This window comes from Geotrypetes seraphini, chromosome 3, assembly GCF_902459505.1.
Source record: "Geotrypetes seraphini chromosome 3, aGeoSer1.1, whole genome shotgun sequence".
Lineage (NCBI taxonomy): Eukaryota > Metazoa > Chordata > Amphibia > Gymnophiona > Dermophiidae > Geotrypetes > Geotrypetes seraphini.
Window position 1 is genome coordinate 38113294 of NC_047086.1, and position 23993 is coordinate 38137286.

At 43.3% G+C, this 23993-nt stretch overlaps 1 pseudogene; it reads left to right on the forward strand.

Annotated features, from left to right (window-relative positions):
* LOC117356776 overlaps positions 1–22608 on the forward strand; it is a 191083-nt pseudogene extending 168475 nt beyond the window's left edge.
* The last annotated feature ends 1385 nt before the right edge of the window (positions 22609–23993 follow it).

Consider the following 23993-nt stretch of genomic DNA (forward strand, 5'->3'; position numbering starts at 1 on the left):
ACCGTTAACTACCACCCTCTGAAGTCTGCCACTAAGCCAATCTTTAACCCATGCAGTTAGAGTCTCTCCTAATCCCATCGATTTCATCTTGTTCAGCAGCCTGCGGTGTGGGACACTGTCAAACGCTTTGCTGAAGTCCAGGTACACGACGTCCAAGGACTCTCCTGAGTCCAGTCTTCTTGTTACCCAGTCAAAGAAGTTGATAAGGTTGGACTGGCATGATCTATCCCTGGTGAATCCATGTTGACTGGGATCCCGGAGATTTCCTTCGTTCAGGATCGTATCTAATTTATACTTAATTAGTGTTTCCATGAGTTTACACACTATTGAGGTGAGGCTTACCGGTCTGTAGTTCGCAGCCTCAGTCTTACAACCCTTTTTGTGTAGAGGAATGACGTTGGCTGTTTTCCAGTCCAACGGAACTATCCCCGTACTTAGTGAGAGATTGAAGAGCACTGCTAACGGTTCTGCCAGAACATCTCTCAATTCCCTGAGTACTCTTGGGTGTAAATTGTCCGGTCCCATGGCCTTGTTTACCTTTAGCCTTGCCAGTTCGTTGTAGACGTCCCCAGGTGTGAACTCAAAATTCTGAAACGGGTCATCCACGTCTTGTTTTACCTTCAACTGTGGTCCGTGTCCCGGTGCTTCACAGGTGAAGACTGAGCAGAAATATTCGTTTAGTAGTTCTGCTTTTTCTGAATCCGCCACCGCGTAGTTTCCGTCCGGTTGTCTAAGGCGTACTATACCGTCTGTGTTCCTTTTCCTATCACTGATATACCTAAAGAAGGATTTGTCCCCTTTTTTAATGTTTTTTGCCAGAGTTTCTTCCACTCGAAGTTTGGCCTCCCTAACTGCTGTTTTGACTGCTGCAGATCTGGTCTTATATTCTACTTTAGTTTCTCTTCTCTGCATACGTTTGTAGGAAAGAAATGCTTTTTTCTTCTCCTTAATGAGGTGCGAGATCTCTTCAGTGAACCATTGGGGTTTGTTGTTTCTTTGCCGTTTATCTACTGATTTTATGTAGCGATTAGTTGCTTCGTGTATGGATGATTTCAGGTATGACCACATAGTTTCCACATTGCCGGTCTCTGCTTGGTTCTGCAGCGTCTGATGAACGAAATCTCCCATGCGTGCGAAGTCGGTGCCCCGGAATTTGAGCACCTTTGTTTTTGTAATTGATTTAGGGGATCCTTTCCCAATGTTGAACCATACCATGTTATGGTCACTGGAGGCTAGCGTATCTCCTACCGAGACCTCTGAGACGCTTTCCCCATTGGTGAGTACCAGGTCTAGGATCGCCTGGGCCCTAGTGGGCTCCGTTACCATCTGTCTGAGATGTACTCCTTTTATGGAGGTCAGAAGCCTCCTGCTGCTGCTGGTTGTTGCTGAAAATGTGGTCCAGTCTGCATCAGGCATGTTGAAGTCCCCTAGCAGTATAGTGTCGCCCCGTAGAGTGATATTCTCTATGTCTTCAATTAAATCTGCGTCCTTGTCTTCCGGTTGCCTTGGAGGTCTGTATACCACTCCAAGATACAGGCATTTTTTGCCACCTCTTGCCAGGTTTACCCAGAGGGACTCCCCGGTATACTTGACATCAGTGATCCTGGTGGTTTTGATGTCCTCTTTAATGTATAGTGCTACCCCTCCACCTAACCTGCCCTCTCTGTCCTGACGAAGTAAATTGTACCCCGGTAAAGCCATATCCCACCCATGTGCGTCCGTGAACCAAGTCTCGGATATTGCCACCACGTCTAGGTTGGCATCTCTTATTTCAGTTTCCAGTTCTAGAATTTTATTGCCTAAACTGTGTGCATTAACATACATGGCCCTCCACACTTTGTGTTTGCTGAGTCCCAGTAAGGCTATTCCTGACTGAGTCTGTGTGGCTCCTAGAGAACTGTTTGCAAATTGGGTCCTGACCTCGGAAACGGAGTGTCGACTCGTCCCATCAGGATAGTTCCTTTCCACACCAGTGTATGAGTAGGTCCCCTCCCCCAACTTACCTAGTTTAAAGCCCTGTGAAGCAGGCGGGCTAATCGGTGTCCGAAGATGTTCTTACCTCTGCTGGTCAAATGGAGTCCGTCTGGTCCCTGTAGTCCCTGCAGCGCCTCTCTATGATCCAGGAATCCGAAGTTCATATCCCGACACCATCCTTGTAGCCATTTGTTCGTTGATCGCTGGGTGGTTGATCGAGGGTGGTTGATCGTTGATCGAGGGTGGTTGATCGCTGGAATAGTCTTCCACTTCAGGTTATTGAGGCCAGCAGCGTGCCTGATTTTAAGGCCAAATGGGATATACACGTGGGACCTATTCACAGAGAAAGGTAGGGGAGGGTCATTGGGGTGGGCAGACTAGATGGGCCGTGGCCCTTGTCTGCTGTCTATTTTATATTTCTATAGTATGCTGATTCAAAGCTCTAAGTATAAATAGAAAGAACTGTAACTTTGGAATCTGCATGGAATTTTTTTAATTGTCTTAATTAGTATGATAATTGACCATGCCAGTTTTCAATCAATCAAAAAAAATAAAATAAAATAAATCACCAATTAAGAGTTTGGCGTGAAACTCTTAGGACACCTAGCGATGCCTAAGTTGAGGCCCCCTCTGACGACTAATGAAGCCTACCTGAAAAGTAGGCTTGGTTAGGGATGGGTTGATTTAGACGTCGCTAGACTTGGCGATTCGCTGTGGCTAAAGGATTTCTGACTTATCCGGGGATTAATTTTTTGAACCGTTGTGGTTTCCCCCGATGCAGCAGCAATCAAAGCCGCAAAACGTTGTCAGCGTTGGAGATTTTGGAGTCTGCAAAGAAGTTCTGGGAAGGCTGGTTTGAATGTTTTGAATACTTAATTACTTATAGTGAGCACTGCTCGAAAGTAAACTCCTGCAAAATTGGGTTTGAACACTGCAGCAAATAAAAACATAAGAATTGTCGCTGCTAGGTCAGACCAGTGGTCCATCATGCCCAGCAGTCTGCTCACGTGGCGGCCCTCTTGTTCTCCCTACCTTGGAGAGGGTGAACAACCTGTCCTTATTTACTAAGTCTATCCCCTTCAGTACCTTGAATGTTTCAATCATGTCCCCTCTGTTCGAGGGAGAAAAGGCCAAGTTTCTCTAATCTTTCACTGTACGGCAGCTCCTACAACCCCTTGACCATCTTAGTGGCTCTTCTCTGGACCCTTTTGAGTAATACTGTGTCCTTCTTCATGTACGGCGACCAGTGCTGTACACGGTACTCCAGGTGAGGGCGCACTACGGCCCGGTACAGCAGCATGATAACCTTCTCCGATCTATTCGTGATTCCCTTCTTTATCATTCCTAGCATCCTGTTCGCCCTTTTCACCGTCAGTGCACATTGCGTGGACGGCTTCATCAACTTGTCGATCAGAACTCCTAAGTCCCTTTCCTGGGAGGTGTTTCCAAGTACCGCCCCAGACATCCTGTATTCGTGCATGAGATTTTTGATACCGACTTGCATCACTTTACATTTATCCCCATTGAACCTCATCTGCCGTGTCGATGCCCATTTCTCGAGCTTGATTATGTCACGTTGCAGATCTTCGCAATCCCCCTGCGTCTTCACTACTCTGAATAGCTTTGTATTGTCCGCAAATTTAATCACCTTGCTCGTTGTACCTATGTCCAGTATCTGAATACGTTTGGCAAATTGACCTAGTTGGATTTAAGGACCTTGAGTTTCATTTGTGGGGAAAAAAAGTTTTTTTGCTTAAACAGTTTGAGGATTTTTTTTTGGCTTAAAGAATGTGAGATTTAATAAATCTCAACACCCCACCCCCACCCCACCCAACCTTCATTCCTGAAACATGATCCAGGAAATACAATCTTAAAGTTAAACTGCTTTGTTGCCAATTTGCATGAATCATTGCTATAACACAATTTAGTACTGTATACAGATCCCAAAAATCATATCTAGGATAACTTAAGGCAAAATGATTTCTTCCAGGTTACAAGCAGCATCTTAAGATATATTACATTACATTACATTCATTACCTCGAACACCCTTGCTTCTCTAGTTGATAGCTTACAGCTCTAACCATTAGGTCATTCCTCGCATCTAGAAAGACCACTGAACTTTCTTGTGGTCAGTAACCGTAGCTGTGCAACATTTCTTGACACTTTGTCATTCTCTTGGGAGTCCAGACAGTATTGCACATGTCAGGGAAAATAACTTACCCTATCCTCTGTCTTTATCAATTCTGCACAAAATGATAGCATCTAAACATTTTGTCTGAAAGACTTTTATTCCACCCCCTCCCATTTTATTTTATATAGAAAGAAAAATCAGATAATTAAAAGAGAAGACGAAGTGCAGAAAGGGGAGAGGGGTAAGATGACAATAAAATCTCTCTATCTCTATCTTTATCCCTCTCTTTATCTCTCTGACTCTGTCTTTATCTCTCTATCTCTATCTTTATCCCTCTCTTTATCTCTCTATCTCTGTCTTTCTCTCTCTCTCTTGATATCTCTCTCTCTTGATATCTCTATCTCTGTCTTTATCTCTCTCTCTCTGTCTTCATCTCTCTATCTTTATCTCTCTCTTTATCTCTCTCTATCTCTCTCTTTATATCTCTGTCTTTATCTCTCAATCTCTACCTCTGACTTTATCTCTCTCTCTTTTTAGCTCTCTCTATCTCTGTCTTTATCTCTCTATCTCTATCTTTATCCCTCTCTTTATCTCTCTATCTCTATCTTTATCTCTCTCTCTCTCTCTCTCTTTCTTTATCCCTCTCTCTCTCTATCTCTATCTTTAACCCTCTATCTCTCTTTATCCCTCTCTTTATCGCTCTATTTCTATCTCTATCTTTATCTCTATATCTCTATCTTTATCTCTCTCTCTCTCTCACTATCTCTGTCTTTATCTCTGTCTCTTTATCTCTATCTCTCTCTATCTCTATCTCTATATAATATAGAGGTTTCTGTTTGGGCCTTTATGTTTGAGAAGTAATTTGTTTTATACCCCAAAATTCTATATATGATTCCTTACATTATGCATGTAAATCAGTGTGCACAGCTGATTTACGTGTACAACTTAATTGTTTAACAAGTCTAATTGGCAATGATAATCGGCAAATGCACCATAATTGATGTTAATTGGCACTAATTGGAAGTTACGCTTGCAACCATGTATGCGCATTGGCCAAAAGATTATGCATCAGATCAAGAGCGCCAATCTGAAAAGGGATCACAGTGAGGGGTGGATTATCTGCGCTCTTTTAAGTTATGCACACGTTTATAGCATATGCGCTGATATGAATACAGCTTAGACGCAGGCATTTACAGGAGACCAGGTTTTCCTTGGCCTAAACGAGTACACCTAAAAGTTACAATTCCTAACCAGCACTAAGTGTGATCCTGTAAGTTGCACACAACTTTTATAGAATTGTACTTAGTTCAGCGCAAGTCTGCACCAAATTTTAGACATGATTTATACGTAGAATCACAGTCATCATATATAATAAAACCCTAAGCGCGCATGCGCACTTTTACTGGCATGTTCCCTGATCCATATGTCCATGGCCGGCAAGAGTGCGCATGCAAGCTTACAACGGCCCCGCACTCGTGGTCTGGCTGGCTCCCTTACTAAAGTTTTTTGCGGTGGCGGCTCCTCTTGCATCCGGCCCTGTGTCCAAAGCTTCTCCGAAGGTTGGCTCCCATGAAAGCTTTGGACACAGGCCCGGCCTACCAAAAGCCCCAAGGCTGCATGGTTTGCAGGTAAGGGAGAAGGGTTCCTAATGGACAGTGGGGAAGGTACAAGTAAGAGAGAAGGGCTACTTTCCCTCGCTAAAAGGCTTTTCCCTTGTAGGAAAACTCGGCTCCTCCCTCCCTTTCAGAATCACTGAGCTCTGGAACAACCTTACCTCCCCTCTCAGGATTCAGAGCTCTCTCCAACTCTTCCGTAAACATCTGAAAACCTGGTTATTCTCAAAAGCATAACTCCTCCTCCCTCTCTGGTCATTTTAGTCCTCTAATTCTTTTCTCCTCTTTTTGCCCCCACTGGAGTTCCTTTCTACCCTAACTCTTGTTAACCGTGTCGAGCTTTACGAATGTAGAGATGATGCGGTATACAAACCTAAGGTTTAGATTAGATTAGATTACTGCTGGACAGGGGGAGCAGGGTATAGGGAGGGGGTGACAAGTAAAGGAGAAGGACTACTGCTTGGCAGGGGGGAGCAGGGAATGGGGGGTGCTGCTGGACAGGGAGGAGGTAAAAGTAAGGGAAAAGGGCTGCTAACACCCGTTAATGTAAGGGCTAAAAAACTAGTAGTGTATATTTTGTTCTTATGTTTTGACGTATTGTCTTTTCTTTGTAATGTTGACTTGAACTTCTAATAAAAAGACCTCTTAACCCCCCTAAAAAAAACAAACAAAAAAACTAAAAGCATAATGCTGTAGTTAAAAACTTGAAAGCCTTAGAGGAAGATTCAAAGAAACAACTGAGACAGCACAGAAGAACGGTCCTTACATTTTCCATTAAGTTACATCAGGGTCATGGGAGGTGTTTTATTAACACAGTCAACAATAATATCATGATTTTTATTAGTAGGAAGAGCTCGAGTGAGAGACTACTAATTATTTTTTAGCCTGAAGGGCATTTTTCCTGAAATGACTGTTAATTTGATCATTGTCGTGCAGTTCACAGATTTACATGAGCGTATTTCAGCATGACACATGGTTAAGAACCAGGAAGACTGTTGCTTTATTAATAGTTTTCAGTGAGTGTGTACAAAAGTGCTAACCGTGTGGGTGGAGGGATGATATTGATAGCACTCAGAGGGTTGAATCTGTTTGCATGTATCTAGCCCGCAGCCCTTTCATGTGATTTATTTTTTCTTTGTTCGTGTGGTGAGATGTTAAGCCTGTGAGAATGAAATCAAATCCCAGTGAAATGAGAACAGCGTTGTGTCTGATCTCCACGAGGCGATATTTCTCTAGAATTTTTTTTTTTTTTTCTGCCTGCAGATTGGGACCAACCAAGCCAGCGGAATATGATTTTTAAAATACTAGGGTAGTGACATCTATAATGCTGACATCTATAAAATGAGACTGTAATATAATGATATGCATAGATGATGGATGATGCATTGTTTTTATGAAAATTATTGTTTTAAATGATCTTAAAGGAGAATCATCCAGCTGCTGTCTATAAATCAATTTTTTGCTATTCATTTGGGCTCCTCTTTTACTTAGTTGATAGGTTTCTACCATGGCCCGGGGCACTAAATGCTCTGACGCTGCTCCAATGCTCATAGAATTCTATGGGCATGAGGTAGCAGTTTCTAGTGCGCGGAGATGCGCTGAATGGCCCACACTGCTCCCGACGCTCATAGAATTCCTCCAAGATTCTAGAAGGCCTTGAGCATGCACAGAGGCTCAAGGCCCAGCTCAAGCAAGAGGGAGGATCTTCGGGCACCGGCACCGGCATGTCCTGTGTGTTGGTGCTGGTGCCAGTGCCAGATCGGGGTAAGCGATTGTGTTTGGGTGAGTGGGTAGGTGAGTAGGGGATGCCAGATCGCGGCAGGGGGGAGGGGGGGTTCCAGATGGCGGGGGGGGGGATGCTGGATTGCGGGGTGGTGGGGGGGTGGAACAGCGCCAGTGGCCTCGGGGGTGCGGGGTAAGATGGAGCAGCATCAGTGGCCTCGGAGAGGGGGGAATGAATTAAGCGAGTTTCCCTTACTTCTTATGGGGAAACTCACTTTGCTATACGAGTAAATTGGTTTACGAGCATGCTTCTGGAACTAATTATGCTCGTAAAACAAGGTTCCACTGTATTTTTTTTCTGTTTTTTTTTTTTTTATTATTATTCTTAAACCAAGTTCCATCAAACAACGAGGATTTCCCCTCATTACACCCCAGTCCTGCCTCCCAGTCCCACCCTAGCCCTGCCCGATCCCACCCTCTTCTGCCTGGTCTCGGGCAGGAGGGCATCCGCACACATGCGGATGTGACATGATGACATCACGTACACGCGACAGCAATTTCTTAGAAGCTTTTCAAAACTCGGACAAAAGGAAGACATGTCTGGGGAAATCCGGATGCTTGGTATCCCTACCATTACCTAATAGTCGTTGCTGGCTAAGCAAAAGTAATAGATGGCTTCCTTAGAAAAATAGAAGGCCGATGGCTTTTCCCATGTCCATCTGTAAAATTTAAAACTATGTCTACCAATCATTATCCTTCAAATACTTTTTTCAGTGACTTCAATTGCATTCAAGCGGGAAAATCCTCTACTTCCTGGGACTGTTAATAGAACCTTCCTAGAAAATTCCAGTTCATTCTAATTCTACTCCAGAAAATCAATTTGCAAAGCTGGAAAAAGTTTTCCTACCAGCTTCTGCTCTTGGCTCTTTTGTTTACTCCTTTACATCTTCTACCAACCTCACTACGCTCATGTCAACCCTCTCCTTAAGTCACTTCACTGGCTCCCTATCTGCCATCACATACAGTTCAAGATCTTGTTGCTGACCTACAAGTGTGTTCATTCTGCTGCTCCTCAATATCTCTCCTCATTTCTCTCTCTTTATACACCTCCCAGAGAACTCCGTTCCTCAGATAAGCTGCTCTTAGCTTTACCCTTCTCCTCCAGTGCCAATTCCAGGCTTCGTTCCTTTATTCTAGCTGCCCCCTATGCCTGGAATGGTTCATAGACAACAACGCGGAAGACAAAGGCGCGCGCCGACAACTGAGCGCAAGACGGAGGCACGCGCCGAAGAAAATTACTATTTTTAGGGGCTCCGATGGGGGTTTTTGTTGAGGAGCATCCCCAGTTTACTTACTACAAATCGCGCCGGCGTTGTGGGGGGTTTGGGGGGTTGTAACCCCCCCACATTTTACTGTAAACTTAACTTTTTCCCTAAAAACAGGGAAAAAGTGAAGTTTTCATTAAAATTTGGAGGGTTACAACCCCCCAAATCCCCCACAACGCCCCCACAACGCGGCGCGATTTGTATTAAGTAAAGTGGGGGGGGTTTCCCCCCCAAGTCCCCCCCCATCAGAGCTCTAAAAACAGTAATTTTCTTCGGCGCGCGCCTCCGCGCTGCGCTCAATTGTCTTCTTGCGCCTTTGTCCCGGCACACTTTTGACCTGACACCGCCTGGAATAAATTACCTGAGTTTGTCCGTCAAGCCCCTTCCCTTGTTAAAAAGCAGACTGATATAGCCTTCAATCCTTAACCCTACTCCGCTGTCCACCAACCCAGCCAGCTGATTATCCGTTCCCCTTAACTGTATCCATGACATCCTGTGTGCCTTTGGGAAGCAGAGCTGAGATTGTGATGTCATAATGCCTCCTTCCACCAATGAGACTACCTCATCAGTGATGTCACAATGGCTTGATTGTCTTGCACTCCCGTCTGCTCATCAACCCAGCTGGCTGATTTGTTCCCCTTAACTGTATCCATGACATCCTGTTTGTCTGTCTTGCCTGTTTAGATTGTAAGCTCTTTCGATTCTTTTGATTGTAAGCTCTTTGTGACTGTGCAGCGCTGTGTGCGTCTGGTAGCACTATAGAAATAATTAATAGGAGCAGTAGTACAGAGGTTCTCTAAGGTGCTCTCCCCATAAAGAATTTCTGGTTTACCACTAATTTCGCTCAGAGATGGAAGAAAAAGGCTGAGCAAGTAATCTGCCCCTGCAGTTATTCAGAACAAACAGGTTCATAGTCAGGGGACATAATGGATGGGGGTAGATAGAGCTGAAAATTTGAAAAAGGGCTTGAGAGTGGTTAATAAAAATGCAGTGTAACCCAGTGTTTTGCACTGGTTGGTGGAGTTCCTTGCATCTGCCCTTCATTTAGATCACCCACCAAAGAATGATGGCAGATAAAGGTCAAATGAACCATCCGATCTGCCCATCCACAGCATCAACTGTCTCCTCCCCTCTCTCAGAGATCCTACGTGCCAGTCTTTGTCTCTGCCGCCTCTGCTGGGAGACTGTTCTATGCATCTACCATCCTTTCTGTGAAAAATCATTTCCTTAGATTATTCCTGAGCCTATCGTCTTTTAACTTCATCCTATGCCCTCTCATTCCAGAGCTTCCTTTCAACTGAAAGAGACTGAACTCATGCGCATTTATGCTAATTAGGTATTTAAACATCTAAGAACATAAGAAACGCCCTCACCGGATCAGACCGAGGTCCATCAAGTCCGGCAATCTGCACACGCGGCGGCCCATTTAGGTACTCCTTTTTGGAGACCCGGATTTACCGTATCCCTCAATATCTCTATATTATCTCCTCTCTCCTGCCTTTCCTCTAAAGCACAGGTGCCAAAGTCGGTCCTCGAGGGCCGCAATCCAGTCGGCTTTTTAGAATTCCCCCAATGAATACGGCATGAGATCTATTAGCATACAATGAAAGCAGTGCATGCAAATTGATCTCATGCATATTCATTGGGGAAATCCTGAAATCCCAGCTGGATTGTGGCCCTCCAGGACCGACTTTGACACCTTATTACGCCCTCTGGAAGGACACCTGGAATGCGCTTCCAGAGGGTGTAATAGGGCAGAGTACGGTACTGGGGTTCAAGAAAGGATTGGACAATTTCCTGCTGGAAAAGGGGATAGACGGGTATAGATAGAGGATTACTGCACAGGTCCTGGACCTGTTGGGCCGCCGCGTGAGCGGACTGCTGGGCACGATGGACCTCAGGTCTGACCCAGCGGAGGCATTGCTTATGTTCTTTGATACCCCTGCTCTAAAGTATACATATTTAGATTAGAGATTGACATGGGGACAAATTTGTCCCCGTTCCCACAGGGAAATTGCACAGCACAGCACCAACGCACAGGACATGCTAGTGCCGGTGCCCGAAGATCCTCCCTCTTGCTTGGGCTGGGCCTTGAGCATCTGCGCATGCTCAAGGCCTTCTAGAATCTCAGAGAGAGCGAGAACTAGAAGGTCTTGAGCATGTGCACATGCTCAAGGCCCAGCCCAAGCAAGAGGGAGGATCTTCGGGCACCGGCACCGGCATGTCCTGTGTGTTGGTGTTGGTGCCAGTGCCAGATCGGGGTAAGCGATTGTGTTTTGGTGGGTGAGTGGGGGATTCCGGATTGCGGAGGGGAGGGGGGGTGACGTGAGCAGGGGGTACCGGATCGCGTGGGGGATGCCAGATCGCGGGGGGGGGGGGGGGGGGGGGAGATCGCAAACCGAGTCAAGCTCGGTTTCCAAGGTGCAGATTTTGCAAATGTTTCGCTCGTCTTGCAAAACACTCGCAAACCACGGCACTCATAAACCAAGGTTTGACTGTATATTAATGGCCATGTGTTAATATTCCCATTAGCACACAGCCATAAATCAAAATTACCACATGATCACTTACCGACACCAATTTTGTGGGCAGTAAGGCAAGGATTCTATAAATGGATCTGTCGGTGGCATCTTCCTTTTAAAATGGTTATTGATCGCGTGTCAATCACCATTTATAGAATTGCGCCTTTTTTGTGACTCTATACAGTGCTCTGTATGTTTGGTAGCGCTATAGAAATAATAGTGGTAATTAATAGTAATAACGAAAGTCAGCATTCCAACTAGCCGCTTGAAATGAGCAAATAGGAAATATTTTTTAGCATGCGCTGGATTTGGCAGTTACCACCGGATGCCTAAACACATCCTGCAGTATGATATTTTAAACTGCAGTAAATGTACAATAGCTCTAACGGCAGCTTAGTAAAAGGGTCGTTAAGATATTTTGTCATTTGAATTATAGCCGATTCCTTCTCCTATCCACAGAGTGAAACTCCAAGATACTCCTGGAAAGGCCTAAGAATTTAAATTGTAGAAAACAGACAGGAGTATTTACACTACAAGCATCGCATTTAGTCATTTTTAATGATATGTAAACAATCACAGCGGTGAAAAATATGCCTATTGAAAAGCAATTATTACATTAACATAATGTGAAAGCCTGAATAATTTGAACAATTAAACATTTTACATTGCACAGTTATACATACTGAACAGTGAGTATGTTCTTGTATCGGTTCAAGATTTCTGTGGTAGCATTTGTCATTTAATTTAATTAAATTTAAACTAACCAGAATACCTACCAAATTTTCTCAACACAAATGGGAATAAATGAAGGGTAGAACATGTTAATTCATGGCTCAGAAGCAACCAGCCTCCACTTACAACCGTGTAATGCTTCAAAAAAAAAAAAAAAATCTCAAAGGTGGGGCAAAGACCCACACAATGTACCTCTTCTCTTTTTAGAAAATGCAGTTAAATTGAATAAGTTAGATAATTCTAGGTCTGATAGATGCTGGTACTTTGGATCATTTACTGTTTTATTGTCCTATGATTCTGAGCTTTTGGAAGTCGATTTGGGGACATATTAATAATATTTTAGATTCTGAGATTCCTTTAACTTATGAAGTAGTGATTTGTGGGACTATATTGTATGTTAAAGATCCCTTAGATAAATATAGGAGGCGATTGTTTTTAATTATGACAGGTACAGCTATACAATTGATTATGCGAAACTGGAAAAATTGGGACCGTCTAAATTTCACATTCTGGTGGGCAAATTTATGTTTAATTTATAAATATGAGAAAATGAATGCTGATTTGTCAGGGAATATAAAAATTTTTAAATTAATATGGGGCCCATTGATGTCATTTGTAGAATTATTATAGTTTTGAATTTGTTGATATATCAAATGCACATCCAGGGGGAGGGGGGGGGGTGGATTTTTCTTTGAATTTAATTTTTGAATTTTTTTTTATTGATTGATGGGGTGGGTTGGATTGGTTTCGGTTTTGAATAATTAAATATTTATATAGGTGCTTACTATTTCCTTATAAAGATGAAAAATATGCTATTTGCACTTTTTGAAGGATATGAATATATTTCATTAATAACTATTGTGACAGGGAAGCTCCTGTCACCACTTTAAACCCGGTTTTAAACCCTGCCATGCAAAGGGCTGCCCCTATTCCTAAGCCCAGGAAGCTGCCCATTAACCCTGTTCCTATTATAAAGAGCCAACAGGCAGGGCAAGGCAGGGAGAGAAGGGCAGAAACCACAATACCTGATTTAGGGCACTATAATCCCTTTTATAATTCCTTGGGCAGTTCTCCAGTAAAGCCTCTGGTAAAGAAAACTAGCCCACGAAGGGTTAAGGAAAGGGGCGGAGCTGACAGGCAAGACGAACCCAGAGGGAGAGTGGGAACGGGCCTGCAGCATAAAACCAACACACCTGGGAACACTCAGGGGAACTCAGGAACTGCAAGAGAGAGACATGCCGTGCAGAGCAGGAAGGAGACAGCTAGGAGTTTTCCTTCCCAGTCCAGGACTAAAGAACAGGCTGTCCTACAGCCCTCACGAATTAACAAACTTCTGGCTCCCAGGCAGAAGCTCAAGGGAGGAGAAAGGCTTCCAGAGCAGGGCTGGCCAGTAGCTGCCCCTGAAGGGAATTCCTATCCAGCCTCAGAGAGCGGGGAGTCCCTAATGGAGATAGATATAGAGGTCTCTGAAGGAAGTGAAATGGAGTGCGGTCTGGCAGCCTGGGATCTCCTATCTAATTACAGTCAATAAGGTAACGAATGGGGGGAGGGGAATGAAAGTTAACGTCTTTCTGGGCAGCGTTCTTTCTCCCTTAGGCAGGACTGTAAGGAAGTGTGAATGGGTCAATTAGAGCCCAAGAGATAGGCCTTGCAGGGAGAGTGAAGGAGGTGGGAACCCTAATTAACTTCCAAGAAAAGCCTGAACGGGAATTCAGTGACCTGACCTTACATAGCCCTGAATAGGGGAACTTTTGGGTGGGGACTTAGACCAGTCAGAAAAGGGTGGATGGTTCCCCAGCCCCTACCCCAGGAGCATAAGGGTAGTGGGGGGCATTGTACTTCAGGTGGGTCAGGTGGGAAAAGCTTCCTGAAGTATCCCCAGGCACAATTGGTGAAACTGAAGAAAAAAAACAAACCGTTTTTGTTTATTTTTGGTTTATCTGCTTGAACAGCAGTTTGGACTCTCTCACAAAGGAGAAGCATTGCTAATGAATTATTTGTTTCAAGTCCACTCAGCCAAGAGAGACTGTTTGAGACCCAGTGCCTTGAACTGGGGGGTAATAAAAAGAAAAGTCTGAACTTTCCAAAGTGAGCAGTGTATTGTATTTTCTACTGGGATTATCCAGCGGGAGTCCTCCAGGGAGCGCTCCATCCTGCGCCTGGGGCGGGAGCCGGGTTGCCAGCGCTAGGCTTATTCCTGACCCCGCCACACTATATAATAATTTTTGATGGGAAAATGTGTTGATCTATTTATATATTTTAAGGATTTTAAGTGATGTATAAAGTGTAAAACGAATTTTTCTTGTATTCACTTAATGAACGTGTTAAAAATGAATAAAGATATTAAAAAAAGAAAAAGAAAATGCATCTGCTGACCAAGTGGAGCAGTTGACGTGGAGAAGACACACTGCGACACATTGCTATCCCCTCCAACCCTTCTAGAATGATGATGTTGGGTAAATGACATAAACTTTAGAAGCATATTTGAAATCGTACAATGACCTGGATGGAATCAGAAAGCCATGCCGCACTAGGGGCAGAGGAATGCTGTTTTGTTTGGGGGGGGTCGTCAAGGCGCTTCGCCCTAGCCCCAGCGAAATCGTGCAGCAGCTTCAGTTGTAAATGATCGGGCAGCCGCTGCGCAGTATCAAGAAGAAGGTCTGCCAATGGAAGTCTTCATTCTACTTCCGGGGGGGGGGCAGGCCTGCTCCTTGAAGCTGCATGGTGGCGGCTGCCCGATCGTTTTAAGTTAAACCCCTGGAGTCGGGAGGGCGGGCACCAGTTTTTGGGGAGGCCATGGCCCCTGTGGCCTGCCCTGTTCCGACGCCTATGCGCTGCACTATCACAAACCACTACTTAGCACTTATATAACGCTGAAAGGCGTATGCAGCGCTGTACATTTTGACAGAAGAGCTTACAGTCCCACTTGGACACACGGGCATGGCATAGAGGGTAGGGGATGCAGAACCCAAGGTGAGAGGAGTTAGGGGTCGAAAGCTCTCTCAAAGAGGAGGGCTTTTAAACGGGCCTTGAACACTGCCAGAAACGGAGCCCGCCCTAGGTTTGTAGAATCAAAGTAAGTGTTAACTCTGTGCAAGTGTTGAATCTAGCTGTAGGTACTTGACTTTTGATTTAAAGGGAAGTTCATATTTCCCAAAAGAGATTGTGTTGGGGACTCGTAGAAGCTCGGTTTTACTTAAGTTGAGGTAATGTTTGTTGTTTTTAGCCCATTCATGAATTGATGTTAGACAGGTAGTCACTTTATTTAGGGTTGTGGGTGCAGAACCAAGTGTCCATCAACTGAATCAGCTCAGCTAGTGGCTAGAGGTAGATAATGAACAGCATAGATGATAGTATCAATCCTTGTGGTACCCCACAGGTCAGTGCCATGGGCTTAGGGGACACTCCTGTCTATTCCTCCTTCCCTCACAGCATACAACAGATTTATTTAGTAGGAGTGCAGGGAGGAGGTAAGCGTGGCACAGTCCACTCAAAGCATGACCTTCCAATAATGGTCTTCATCACATACCGCCTCTATCTCCCATGCAGCCAGTAAAGCACTTAAGTTCTTCATCTAAGGTTGCAGGATGATTTGAAGTCTTGTGGTATGAGCTGTGAGATCACGGCATTTATCGATAGATTTAGATAAGAACATAAGAATTTGCCGCTGCTGGGTCAAACCAGTGGTCCATCGTGCCAGCAGTCCGCTCACGCGGCGGCCCCCAGGTCAAAGACCAGTGCCCTAACCGAGACCTGCCCTACCTGCATTCGTTCTGGTTCAGCAGGAACATGTCCAACCCTGCCTTCAATCCCTGGAGGGTGTTTTCCCCTATAACAGATTCAAAATGATTGTCAAAGTCAGAAAAGGGACATCCTGTTCATAAAAACGTAAGAATAGCCTTTCTGGGTCAGACCAGTTGTCCATCTAGCCCGTTTCCTATTTCCACAGTGGCCAATCCAGGTCACAAGTACTTGGCAGGAACCCAAATAGAAGCAACATTCCATGCTATCAATCCAGGGCCAACAGTAGCTTCCCCCATATCTGTCTTAACAGAATATGGAATTTTCCTCCAGGAACTTGTCCGAACCTTTCTTAAACCCAGCTATGTTAACCGCTGTTACTACATTCTGTGGCAATGAGTTCAAAAGCTCAACTATTATTCGAAATGAAAAAATATTTCCACTTGTTTGTTTTGAAAGTATTTCCATGTAATTTCATTGAGTGTCTCCTGGTTTTTGTACTTTTTGAAAGGGTAAAAAATTGATTCACTCTTACCCATTCTACACCACTCAGGATTTTGTAGACCCTTATCATATATATTACCATAGTAAATGACAGCAGATAAAGACCCAAATGGTCCCAACAGACTGCCCTATATTTACATTCTTTATAATTTCATGATTCAATTAAAATGTCTTTTTTTCTTTGCTATTTCTGAGCCGTAGACCTTAGAAGTACACCCGGTACTGTCCTTAGGTTGCAACAACTGGAGTTTCAAGTTTCAAGTTTTTATTCATCCCCGTAACCTCGCTAACACAAGAAACTGAACAATTCACCTTCTCTGTTCTCACTATGTTAGAACAATGGACTACACAGTTCAAACTAAAATTAAACCCAGAAAAAACTAAGCTTTTCCTCGCAAGTCCCAACCACAAACTAACGAATACCTTTCTGAAATTAAACGGGCTAACTTACCCAATCAATTCCACCATTAAAATTCTTGGAGTTATCCTGGACCGATGCCTGACTTTTGAAGACCATACCAACGCTCAGGTTAAAAAATGCTTTTGCACTCTCTGGAATCTCTGTACCATCAAACACTACTTTGACTTCCTCTCCTTTTGATTGTTGGTCCAGTCTCTAATCTTAAGCACCTTAGATTACTGCAATATCAAATATTTGGGATCCTTCAAGAAAACCATCAAACGTCTGAGAATCATTCAGAATACTGCCGTCCGTCTCATCTATGGCCTCAAAAAGTCAGATCATGTAAGCCTGTTCTACAGAAAACTCCACTGATTGCCAATGGAGGAAAGGGTCATCTTCAAGTTCGCCTGCTTTTGCTTCAAAACCTTAATGGGTTCATCCCCGATTTACCGATTGTCGCATCATTTTGTGTTCCCAGGCTCCACTTGCACACGTAGTGCCTATCTATTTGCCTTCCCTTCCCTGAAGGGCTGTGTCTACAAGAGATTCCTTGATAGAACACTGTCATTCCAAGCTGGCAAATGGAATAATTGTCTAACCACCCTCATTACAAGTGCTCCCTCCTACCAATTCTTCAGGAAATCAATTAAAACCTATCTCTTTGATAAATTTCTCTGACTCCATCCCACCTCGCTATATCACTGAATTACCAGCTGTATCCCTGACATATGTCCGGTTATACCTATCCTCTCTTGGCTTACTAATGTAATCGAACTTTGTTACCAATGTACTTGACAATATTTTCTGTAATATTGCTGTATATGTACTATCTCTTCCTCTGTAAACCGCTCTGAACTACTTGTGGTATTGTGGTATACAAATAAAGTTATTATTATTAAAATTTGATTGATTCACTTATCCAATTTCTAAGCAAGCTACAAATTAAAATATAATAGGTAAACAAAAACATGACTAAAATAAAAACAACGCCAATAACAGGACAATTAAAAGAAATTAAATGAAACATCAAGTAAATGGCATACTAATGGTTGACAGACTGAACGACAAATATGAGACAGAAAGGAAGCTGGGTTGGAACTACAAGTTATATAGGAAAGAAAGATGAATAAGGAACAAACAAAAGGAAGGAGAACATTGATACTTGTTTCTTCAGAGGAATTTGAAAAATGAAAAGAGTGAAAAAAAAATCAAATATTGAAAACTTTTTTAAATAGGTGGCTCATGAGTAGGCCCTTGAAACAGACAAGGTTATTCTCCTCCCTTATGGGAGCTGGAAGGGTATTCCAAAGTTGGAGGGCCACCATTGAAAAAATGTCATGCTGTTGAACCTCACTCCAACCTATCCAAATCATCTTATTTGCGGGATTCAGACTTTGAAAGTCATCCCATTCATATCCTAATTCGAGATCCTTTGTGTTCATCCCACGCTTTTTGAAGTCCATCACCGTTTCCCTCTCCACCACCTCCCTCAGGAGGGCATTCCAGACATACACCACATTCGCCATGAAAATAAATTTCCTAACATTACTCTCAAAGCTACCACCCCTCAACCTTAATTTATGTCCTCTGGTTTTATCAATTTCCTTTCTCTGGAAAATATTTGGTTATATATTAATACCTTTTAAATATTTAAATACCTATATAATATCACCCCTGTCCTTTCTCTCTGGAGTAGACATGTTGAGGTCTTCTAGCATCTCCTCGTACTTCTTTTGGTACAAGCCCCCTACCATTTTCATCGCTTTCCTTTGGACTGCTTCAAGTCTTCTTAAATCCTTGGTCAGATAAGGCCTCCACAACTTGAACACAATACTTCAAATGGGGCCTCACCAATGACACACACAGGGGCATCAACACTTCCTTTCTTCTGCTGGTTATGCCTCTCTCTATATACAGCCTAGCATCCTTCTAACAACAGCCACCGTCTTATCACACTGTTTCATCGCCTTCAGATCCTCAAACACTATCACCCCGAGGTCCCTCTCCCAGCCACTTGCCTCTCAGCACATACATCTGCTTCAAATTTCTACTCCCTCAACTGTCTCTTTTCCAAGCTAAAGAGCTTCAACCTTTTCAGTTTTTCCTCGTACTAGAGGAGTTTCATACTAGAGCAGTTTATCATTTCAGTTGCTCTTCTTTGAACCTTTTCTAATTCCACTATATCTTTTCAACCAAAACTGTGCACAACACTCAAGTTGAGGTTGCACCATGGAATGATACAGAGACATTATAATATTCTTGGCCTTATTTACTATCTCTTTCCTAAAAATTCCTATCATCCTGTTAGCCGTTTTGGTTTGTTGTTTTTTTTGCTACATCCACACACCGGGTAGAAGATTTCAGTGTAGTATCTATAATGGCACCCAGATATTTCTCTTAAGATGCATTCTAGCATGAGGTTACGATGATTAGAATTATTCTTCCCAATATACATCACTTTGCATTTGTCCACATTAAATTCCAGCTGCCATTTGGATGCCCAGTCTTCCAATTTCTTAAGGTCTTCCTGTTCATAATATCCAAGAAACAGAAGAACATTTCACAGCCATTTTTGAACAGTTTCTGACAACGCACGAGAAGGACATTCTTGCACTGAAAACACCCAAAATGAACAGACGTTTTCTAAAATGAAACATCCATCGGTCTGATTTCATTTGTACAAAAATGACCCTTGCAGCGCAGAAGGGCAGCCTGGTGGTCAGTGGATTTGAAGCTTCAGGACCCAGGTACAATTTCTACCTTAATTCTATTATAAGCTATTTTGAGCCCTCGATAAAAAGACAAAAACCTATTATATGTGCCATATAAAAGATTTGATTTAAATTTAAAGTTGAAATTAAAGGAAAGTAACTTAACTTATACTGCATCCATCTCACACGGCCAGGGTTTCACTTCATGAATCAGAGTAGAGATATTTTTGAGAAGAGATCAACTAGAAATTATAGCTTTCAAAGGCATGAGACCAATGTTGAAATGGGTGGCCAAGAGGAACTTTAAGGACTTGTTCCATTTGGCCCACTACAGAAGATCTCTATACGGCAGAAGGTTTAAGTTTTATTGAATAGATAACATTTGATGAAATATTACTACTGCTACTATTAATGATTTCTATAGCACGATCAGACACGCAGCACTGCACAAAGTCACAAAAAAAGACGAAAACAGTGCCTGCTCGATGTCCCACTTTGACGTTTTGTTAATAAATGATCAAGGTTTACCCCCTCTTTTACAAAGGTGCGCTACACTTTTTAGCACGCTAAACGCTAATGCGCGCATGTTATCCTATGGAAGCGTTAGCGGTTAGCGCATGTGTCGACTTTAGCATGCGCTAAATCTGCGCTAAAACGCTTAGCGCGCCTTTGTAAAAGAGGGTCCTTAGTGTTGGGTTTTTTGGTTTGGTCGTTGTTACATAACCCTGCGTAGAAAGAAAATTGACCCTCTTTAGACCTGTTTTGTAGATGAAGTACTGACCACTGGAGCCCAGAACAAAAGTCACTCGCCATCTTATTAAGCTGAACTCAATCATAAATCCTCAACAATATCTTGAAAAAAATATGTGCAAAAGGAAGCAATAATAGCTATGGATTTTATTTCCTGTAGCCTCTTGTTTATGTTGTTGCTGTTGATGATGGATTAAGTCAACCCACCTGGAGCTAAGTACTCGATGTTACTATAGTAACTTTACAGCATATTTGACTGACAAAGAGGCTTCATCTTGTCCATTTCATGCTCTTGTGTCAACCCACTGCCTCCCAGGGTTTTATTGTATCTGTTTTTAAAGCTGTCTGCTGCAGCTACAGCTGCCATGCTCTCAATGAAGAGAGAAGCTTCCCCTGCGTGAAATGCTTTGCTTCAAGAGGCCGTTAACGGCAAACGCACATTATTGAATTATACAGATCTGTGAGAGGCAATATTAAGTTGTCGAAAACTGAGATGCATTTCTTTGTACACTGGTGTTGGCAGAAATATTTAGGGTACATGGCTTAATAACAACAACAGAAACTGGAATTATATTAGGAGTGTGCAGTGCTAAAAAGATAGAGCCAGAGTTTGGTTGTTTAAGCATTTCCCCTACACATTCTGGTCACCATCCGCACAGATGCAGAACCAAGTGTCCATCAACTGAATCAGCTCAGCTAGTGGCTAGAGGTAGATAATGAACAGAATAGATGATAGTATCAATCCTTGTGGTACCCCACAGGTCAGTGCCATGGGCTTAGGGGACACTCCCTGTCTATTCCTCCTTCCCTCACAGCATACAACAGATTTATTTAGTAGGAGTGCAGGGAGGAAGTGAGCGTGGCACAGTCCACTCAAAGCATGACCTTCCAATAATGGTCTTCATCGTATACCTCCTCTATCTCCCATGCAGCCAGTAAAGCACTTAAGTTCTTCATCTAAGGTTGCAGGATGATTTGAAGTCTTGTGGTATGAGCTGTGAGATCACGGCATTTATCGATAGATTTAGATAAGAACATAAGAACTTGCCGCTGCTGGGTCAAACCAGTGGTCCATCGCGCCCAGCAGTCCGCTCACGCGGCGGCTCCCAGGTCAAAGACCAGTGCCCTAACCGAGACCAGCCCTACCTGCATTCGTTCTGGTTCAGAAGGAACATGTCCAACCCTGTCTTGAATCAAACCAAAGGGTGTTATGGGTTACCAAAAGTTTGCTAGTTCAACAGCAGGAATATGCATGCATCTATAAACTCAGGCTGATATTCAAAGCAATTTAAATGGGCAAGAAAGGATCTTTCCTGCTTAAATCCCCCGTGTCCACTTAACCCTTGATATTTGTACCTAGTGTTGGGCCTAGTGCCCTTGTACTGTTGGATTTCTGTACACTCTGTGTTGCAATCGCTAATAAAAATTATTTGGAAAAAAAAAACCAAACAAAAAACGGACAGTACCTCTGAATAACGCCTCAGACCACTCACAAAACAATTGGGCAGATGAGGGGTGGTACTGGGGGCAGTGTTATGGAGGATCCTGGGGTTAAACAGGTACTCAATCGACAAGAGAAAAGGTCGACCCAGTTGCTCCACATTAAAAATAAAAAAAAAGTCCAGAGAAGGAAAACAAAAAGAAATGGAGGATGATGTTCTTGATGCTTATTTATTGATGTATTACACAGAAAATCAAAGTCATAATCCACATATGCTCCGGTGAGGCAGGACCCAACACGGTCCGTGTTTCGGCGGATTCGCCTTCCTCAGGAGGTCCAGATTAGTCTTGTAATAGAGGTACACAAATGTGGATACAATAGAAGGTATAATGCCACTTCTCCGGAGAACAGAGTCACGATATACACTCCAATGTGCCGGTCCCACAGTGACATTCTGTGGGAGTGTTGCTTTAACCCACAGACCAGAACACCCAACTAGAAAACCTTCAGGTAAGAATTAAAAACCATAGAGAGTAGAGGCACAGCTTATAGCTAGTATCTGGCTGAGGAGAAGAAGGAGGCGCAAGCCACCCCCCACCCACACAAACACTCAATAAAAATATGTTTAAAAAAAAATAAATTAAAAAACCATGTTATTCAGGAAATTCGTCAAATTTAGCAAATACTCTAACAGATCTTTTCAATCTATCCCCGGATCCTAACGCCTCATCTATTTTACTGGGTATGTCCAGATCACCTCTTTTGTAATCCACCTAGAACCACAAGGTATTGGTGGAATAAAAGGCACTAATGGAATGGAATGCAACCAACGCAGTAAGGAGCAACTGGTCTGGAACTGTCTCTGAGATTCACAGAAATTGCAAAATTTTCTCTGTAAGACTAGTTCTCTAAGTCTTTTAGCTTCTCTGCAGGGCTTTCATGCTTGTCAATGTTGCTCGGTCCTCATCCTCGCTTGATGAAATGTGCAACTCTAATTCTGTTCTACGTGTGGTTTCTGCCTACAAGTTCCCAGGGTGACATTTCTGATCCAAAAGCTGTTCTAGATGGGTACCAGGGTTTGAACCACTGTGTTTGAAAGGTCTGTCAGAGGCAAATCTGCACCTGCATAACCATGCCAAGAGTACCCCCTCCATTTTTTCTCTTCTGCTGATCATGTGTGATCCTTGGTTTTTAAAGTGGATTTTGATGCTATTGGATCACCTTCTAAACTAAACTAAACCTTAACGGATGTGGAGCTCGGCATGGTTTACAAGAACTTAAAATATAGGAAGAGAAGGAAAAAAAAAGGTTTACATGAACTTATATATAGAAAAGAAGAGTAAGGAGGGATAGAATTACATTTTAGTGAAAAGTCAGGTTTTCAGGTACTTGCGGAATAATTGGAGGGAGCCCAGGTTCTGCAGCAGGGTAGTAAGGTCGTTCCAAAGACCTGTGATTCTGAAGAGAAGGGATTTTCCCAGTTTGCCTGCATAGCGAATACCGTGCAGAGAGGGGAAGGATAGTTTATACCTTTGGGCGGGTCTGGTAGAATCAGGACTCAAGGAGTTATAAGATAGTGGGATTAAGGGAGGAAGGATGCCATGAATGATCTCAAAAGCCAGGCAAGAGCATTTGAAATGGATTCTGGAAATCACTGGGAGCCAGTGAAGTTTGGCTAGGAGTGGGGAGACATGGTCAGACTTGCGTTTTGCAAAGATCAACTTGGCTGCAGTATTCTGGATTAGCTGGAGTCTTTGAAGACTTTTTTTGATAGGTTTAAGTAGATGGCATTGCAGTAGTCTAGTTTGGAGAGGATGATGGATTGTACAAGGACGGCGAAATGTTGTTGGCGAAAATAGGATCTTACTTTCCTCAGCATGTGGAGGCTGAAAAAGCATGATTTAGCCAAGGAGTTGAGGTGGTCATTGAGGGAGAGAGAAGAATCGAAAATGATGCCAAGGACCTTGCTTGAGAACTCAAGCTGCAGTGCAGCGCCTGAGGGTAGTGCGAAGAGGGTGGGCAGGTGTTCTAATTTTGGGCCGAGCCAGAGTAATTTTGTTTTTGATTCATTCAATTTCATCTGTACCGAAAAGGACCAGGAATGGAGTCTCATTATGCAAGCTGTAATGTTCTCGTGGAGTTTGGTGAGGTTCTGGTCTGTCTCAAGGAGGACAAGGATGTCATCAGCGTATGTGTAGATTGTTTCAAGGGGGGATAATTGGAGGAGTTTCAGGGAGGACATATAGATGTTAAAGAGAATAGGGGATAGGGGTGATCCCTGAGGGACACCGCAAGATGGTGTCCAAGGAACAGACATGGTGCCATTTGTGTTGACAGTGTAGGAGCGAGAGCATAGGAAGTTTGAGAACCACTTTAGGACGGTGGAGTCAATTCCTATCTCTTAAAGTTGATAAAGTAGTATG